The sequence below is a fragment of the Acomys russatus genome, chromosome 20 (assembly GCF_903995435.1).
Source record: "Acomys russatus chromosome 20, mAcoRus1.1, whole genome shotgun sequence".
Taxonomy (NCBI): Eukaryota; Metazoa; Chordata; class Mammalia; order Rodentia; family Muridae; genus Acomys; species Acomys russatus.
The window spans coordinates 64831913-64838468 of NC_067156.1; the positions used below are offsets into that span (position 1 = coordinate 64831913).

The 6556-nt window shown below is 51.0% G+C and overlaps 1 protein-coding gene across 2 annotated transcripts in view; it reads right to left on the reverse strand.

Moving 5' to 3' along the window:
* Setbp1 (SET binding protein 1) overlaps positions 1–5382 on the reverse strand; it is a 359262-nt gene extending 353880 nt beyond the window's left edge. The window contains exon 1 of one of the 2 annotated variants that reach the window (XM_051163710.1): positions 5215–5382. The gene's annotated coding sequence lies outside the window, so the exon portion shown is untranslated. Of the gene's footprint in view, positions 1–4588; positions 4632–5214 lie in introns of those variants that run through there. The other variant, XM_051163711.1, reaches the window with a different exon arrangement.
* Positions 5383–6556: the final 1174 nt, after the last annotated feature.

A 6556-nucleotide genomic window follows, 5' to 3' on the forward strand; every position in this document is an offset into this window, starting at 1 on the left:
GGGAGGAGACAGCTGCTTCCTCCTAAGACAGTGGTTCAGCCTGTGGGTCGCAGCCCCCACAGGGGTCACATATCAGATATCCTGCATATCAGATGTTGACATTATGAGTCATAACAGTAGCATAATTACAGTTATGAAGTAGCAACAAAATAAATTTATTATGAGGAACTGTATTAAAGGGTCACAGCATTAGGAAACTTGAGAACCATCATAAGAAACGCTGTGGGCTTCAGGACTGATCACATTGTTCACTTGGCACTAGCATCACTTGCACTGAACTGTAGACATTAGCAGTTGCTGGTCTCTAAGCCAAAGACTGTGAAAAATACTTCCTCAGCCTTAGAGAGTACTCTTCAATGGGGTAAAACTCCAACTTTAACATGAAAGCTGATCAGCCTATACCTATGAAATGCATAATTGAAAATTCAAACAAGTCTTGATATTCATTTAATTCTGACTCAATGTGTCTAAAGGAACAGAAGAATCTAGTAGGAGACTAGATGAAAATGGATGCACAAACTTAGAACAATCACACAAGTGAAAATAAATGTTGTGCCTTTGTGTGCTTTCTTTTTAGTATTTATCAAGGATTGGGTTAGACAAAGTGTCCTCACCACCTTCACTAAGAGTGTACAGAACAGTATGCATGGTGTCACAGTCCTTTAATCCCAACATTTGGGAGCAGAAGCAAATGGGGATCTATGAGTTCAAGACCATCGTGGTCAATATAGTGAGTTCCAGGCCAGCTAGGGTATCATAGTTCAGCCCTGTGTTAAATGAAGAAGAAAAAGAAGAAGAAGAAGGAGAAGGAGGAGGAAGAGGAGGAGGAGGAGAAGAAATGGAAGAAAAGAATTCACAAAACAAGAGCCCCATTCCCCAACACACATACACACACACACACACACACACACACACACACACACACACACACAGCGTGTCTTACTCAATTCTGGCCCAAACCTTTAGGGAAAGTTTGGGTGTTAACCTCCATCAAAGGCTCATGCATTAAAAACTCAATCTCCAAATCAGCATTGTGGTGAACTAGAAAACCTAAGAGGTAAACCCTAGCCTGAGATCTTTAACTCACCCTGGACATGGGCTCAAAGTTTCTGGGATCTCAACACCCTTTTTTTTCCCTTTTGTCCCATCATGTTTTGTTTCAGTTTGGTTTTTGCCATGATGTGCAGCCTCACAAGAAACCCAAAGCACCAACACCAACAGGGCCTGAGCTGTCACTTTTAAAATCATCACAAGGACAAAAAAGGCTTTTCTCCTTCACATGCTTCATCAGAGCTGACCCAACTTCATAACACATTATAGGATAGGAATAGAATTTAATGTTGTCCCCTTCCTCACAGGAACCTGGCGGATGGGCAGAATGACTTTCAGTGAGGACTTTCCAAGGATGTCTTATTTGATACAACGTTGTGAGCACTCCAGATGTGCCCTTGCCCCACCCCTGCTGGATTCTCTCATGCCATGGGTCTTGGAACAAACCCTATCACATCCAACATTAAGCTCTGTGATTCCTTACACAAAGCTAATGTGTTAGTAATAATGTGCCCAGCTCTTCTGGCATGAGTAAAACTGAAGCAACTTGAAATGCCATCAGAAAAAAAAAAAAATTATTTATTTCCCATCCCTGAGCATCACAGAAAACAGAATTTCATTGGCTGGGTCTGTCTTCAATAGCTTTCTGGTTTTAATTAAAGCTTCAAGTCTCCAAGGAAGAAACTGGCATTCTGGGAGGCCAAGGGAAGCCCAGCCAAGTTTTAGTGTCTCCACAGGACCCCAGAAAGGATATTGTACACATCTGAGTACACTCTGCTCTTCTCTTCGCATGGGCAACAGAAGCTTCCTGGCAGAGATTATAGAACGGCTGAAACAATGGCCACTATTCAGGAACCCCCCTCTCCTCAATGTATAGTTTTGTGCCACAGAAATATTGATCTGGCCCCTGCTGGAATTCAAAGTTAGGAGAACAGAAGAAAAAGAGTGGGAAATGTAGAGGTGAGTGCTCCCCTACTTAATTCTTTAGCAAGATTCTATCTCTAACTAAATTCTACACTAACCTAAGCTCTGATCTCCACTCCCCTCCTCTTCCACTAGGATCAGGTACCTTTCAAAGTAGCTCCTTGTGAGTAATGCCAGTTTGAGACCAGATGCCCTGCTGGTAAGCTGGGCTGTTTGCTTTCCTCAGGTGTATCCACAAGCTTCCCAAGAGACACCTAGAACTGAGCTTTTCTGGGCAAGGCCTTCCAAGCATTCTGATGTTAAGATGAAAAAGATCAGATTACAGCTCTGCGCTTGCCTAGCTGCTCATAAGCATATAAGGCAGTTATTTCCTTCCAAGCTCCAAGTGGTCCCTTCCTAAGCAATACCACTCTGCCAGAGATGCACCCCGCCTCATGTTCTCTTCCAGCCATTCCTTCCCCCACCCCCAGTTTGTTTATTTCAGTGACACATCTATTTTTCCTTCTCAGGGAGACAAGTCCCTTTCCCTGTGTCTCCTGACTGCCTGTGATCCCCACCTCCTCCCCCAGCTCAGCTCAGCTCAGGTTACTAAAGTGGCAGCAGCTTGCACAGGCCAGCTCCAAATACAGTTCAACTTCCTCAAAGGGAGACCTCTCTCACTCTCCCTCCCCCCTCCCCCTTCCTTCTTTCACAGAGGAAAAAGATTGTGTGCCAAGCAACACCCTACGTACCTGGCCTCAGTATTTTCTGGGACTACATTTCCTGCAGCTTGAAATGTTCTCTGTTCAACCACATTTGCCTTCTTACTTTTTTTCTGACTTGCCTGGAACACTCTTTTTTTAATATCCTTTTGCTGGTAACCAGCAATGAGGTAAAACCACAGCTTAGAAACACAGCAGCTTCAATGTGACTTTGAAACACACATGTAAAGCCCACTCAGAGTAAAGAGCTCAGCCTCCTTCCAGGAGTCCTAAGGACAATCGAAGGAAGCCACAGAAGTCACGAGGAGAGGGAGGCAGCATTGTAAAGGGGCTGCATCTTAAAGGTCATAAACTCTCTCCCGCTCCCGCTCCCCCACCCCCCACCCCTGCCAGCTGGCACTACCTTCTCCTGCCAGCCAGGCTGCGTTTAACTGGGGTGAATAAAAGAAACTGTGCCTGGGTCTGTGGATGTGGCCACAAAGAAGACTCTTCCACTCTAGGTCCCTCTTCAGCAGAGCACAAGCAAACAGGAGTTTCCAAAATCACTGAGTTAGAATGAAGCACAGGAGCTCTATCACCAGGCACTGTAAAATCATGGGGGGATGGGCCCAAACTGCCAAAGAGTTTTGGTGACAGCTCCTTTATGAAATCACTTTTCAGTGCAACTCTTCAGGGGGGAAAAAACTAAACAAACTATAAAATGGGATGAAGAGGGAAAGAATGGGAAAGGAATGCAATTTGAAGAAGAAGAAGAAGAAAGTAAAACCAGCATTTCCATGAAGACTGGAACCAAACTTCAACAGGAAAGGTGTGGATGTTTATGGCCAGGAAGATGAGGGGCAACGCAGGAAAACAGCTTTTTTAGAATTCTAGATGCACTCCCTTTTAGAGGAGAGTTTCTCCTTTTAGAACACACACACACACACACACACACACACACACACACACACACACACACTGCCTTGTTAGTATCAGACATCAACCATTGAGATTATCGGGACAGTTTATTTGAAACGGAAACAAATCGGAAATCCTTCCCTCAACAGTCCTTTCAGACAGATACACATGCTGAGAATCCCACAAAGACGCAGAAAGAATAAACGCAGCAGCATCAGAGGGTAGTGACTACTCGTCCCCACACTCCCAACATCGCTAGCCTCATCCCCTACTTCCAACTGAACAACTTTCCTGATCTTCAATAAAATAAAATACTGTAGTTGGGTCCAATTTCAGAACTGTAGTAGATGCAGGGCGGTGGGGGAGGGGATGGGAGCGTGCACAGAGAGAACATAGAAGACAGCATTTCGGCAGTAACTTATTACTATTTTTTTTAGGAGCATCATGCTCTACTGATCGGAAATTGCAATTATCCAACAATGCTTCCATCACAGACACCAAATGCAGTGTCCCCGTTATCACCTTCTTGCTATAGATCTGCCCAGTCCAATTTACCTGGCTTGGATTCTGAGGAACTTCCCAGATAGTGTTTTGGTCAAAGAGATAATGGTTCGAAAGACAAAAACAATAAATCCACACTGAAGGTTTTCCTTTCCGGAGTGATTTCCCACTGGAAACCACCGAACAGGGAAGCCTGCCGTTAATTCCCAAGCCCTCAGCTCCTGTACAAACGCACACAATGCGTGTTTTCAAAGGGGCATTCTCTGCTTTTAAGGGAATTCCTGCCTTCTTACAATCCCCAGCCCGGAGAGAACAAGAAAGAGACTCAAATCCACTGATTAAGATGAGAGAGAGAGAGAGAGAGAGAGAGAGAGAGAGAGAGAGAGAGAGAGAGAGAGAGAGAGAGAGAGAGAGAGAGAGAGAGAGAGAGAGACGGAGAGGGAGAGGGAGAGGGAGAGAGAGACACAGAGACAGACAGAGAGAAACTAACAGCCAGAACACAGCCATGCACCAACCTTCATTGGCTGGACCACTTCTCGCCTGTTCTTCTATTAAGGACACTTTAGATTCTGATACATTTACCACCACCACCCCCACTAGGTTACAATGTAGCTCTCTAGCTCCACTTAACCTGCAAGTTACAAAGAGAGGGGGAAAAATATTCTGCCACCTCCCCACCCCTTTCCTTACTCCCTCCCTTTCCCCAGTCCACTTCACCAAAGCCAAACCCGCCAGCCCCGGCAGCCGACAGCAGGACCAAGGGAGGTGCATAAGGAGGGGGTGGGGAGGGGATCAGATTAGCCGAAACTCAATAAGCTCCCAGCCTTCCAGCCCGAAGCTTCCACCATCACCGCCACCAACGGGCTACTCCAATTAAGTCAGCACGGCTGCCGACCCACCAGCCGGCGGAATCGCGCCCATCCCCGCGCAGCCTCGCGGGGACCTGTATCCCGCCCCCTTGGCCGGGTCCCCCACCCCCACCCCCTTTCCAGCCCAGTGCAAAGTCAAAGCCCCGGCAAGGCAACGTGAACTTTTGCATGCATGGCACACACCGCCCCCGGCCCCGGGCGCGCTGGGCCCGCGGCCGCGGCGGGAGGCTAGGCGCCCCAGCTCCCGCGCCAAGGTCGCCACGCTCGCTCACCCATGTCCCGGCGGCTCTGGCTCCGTTGGCCCGGGCGCTCGCTCAGATTCCGCCTCCGGTCGCTCGTCCGAGCCCCCAAAGGTGCTGCTGCGGCAACTCCATAGCGACGAGCATCTGTCAAACGGCGTCGCGCGGGGCGGGCCGCCCTCGCTCGGGGGGCGCCGGGGCCCCCGGGCGCGCAGGCGGAGGCGAGCGCCCCGGCCAGCCCCGCGCTTCCCGCCCGCCGCGACCGCCTCCGCCGCGCCACCGATTTACGGAGAGAGATATCAAGGGGGAAAATGGCGTCTCCGGAGCCCGAGGAGTCCTGGAGTAATCACATTCACACACACGCCCGCACGCACACACACTCGCACACACTCGCACACAGGCGCGCGGCGAGCCCGGCTAATTTTAGCAGGAACCAAATATAATATATATATATATATATGTACATATACATAAACATGCATATGTACATATATATTATAAAGATTTCCCCATCTCTCCGTTCAATGCTATTTTTTCCCTTTTCTCCAAAGGATGGATTGGAGGGTTACAAAATGTTGCCTGGCTGGGCTCGCAGGAGGTGCCGCGCCGAGGGCTGGGGCGCTTTTGCTGAGCTGTGCAGTTCGTTCCCGGCGTCCGCCGGCCCTGCCGCTGCTGGTCCGCCCGCGGTCGCTAATGCCGCCGCCGCCGCGGCCGCCGTTCTGTGGCCTCGCCCGCCCCGCTCCCCCTCCACGTCCCCTCGCCGCCCGCCCGCGTCCCCGGCGAGCGCTGGAGTGGGGTCGGGCCCGTGTGCCTGCCTCCCGCGCCCTCTCCCGAGTACCGGAGTCCTACTGAAAGGAAGGGGGAGGGCACTCGCGGGGGAGGGGGAGGATTGGAGCGGCAGCCCGGCGGAGCCGACAGGGACTGCCACCCGTAGATCTGCTTCGGAGGGGGCGCAGGAGCCCACACTGCTCGCCCCGCGAGCCCGGGCCGCTCCCCAGCAGAGCCCAGGAAGGCGCAGCCGGCGAGCGGCTGACGACCTCTCTCTCTCTCTCTCTCTCTCTCTCTCTCTCTCTCTCTCTCTCTCTCTCTCTCTCTCTCTCTCTCTCTCTCTCTCTCTCTCTCTCTCTCGACCGCCCCCCTCGGTGATTTTCGGTCAATTGGAGGGAGCGAGGCTCTTGCCAGGGGTTGGGGGAAAGAGAGAACAGTTCGGGGACGCAGATCGGGGACCTCTCGCCTCCCCCCCTCCCCTCCGCGCCCCTCCCGCTCCCCAGCGCCCTCGCGGCCCAGTAGCTCCAGCGAGTTAGAGTCAGCCGCGGAGACTGTGCGGCCTCGGGGACCGCCGCGGGCTGGGCGCCGGTTCCTGGGCTCAACACTG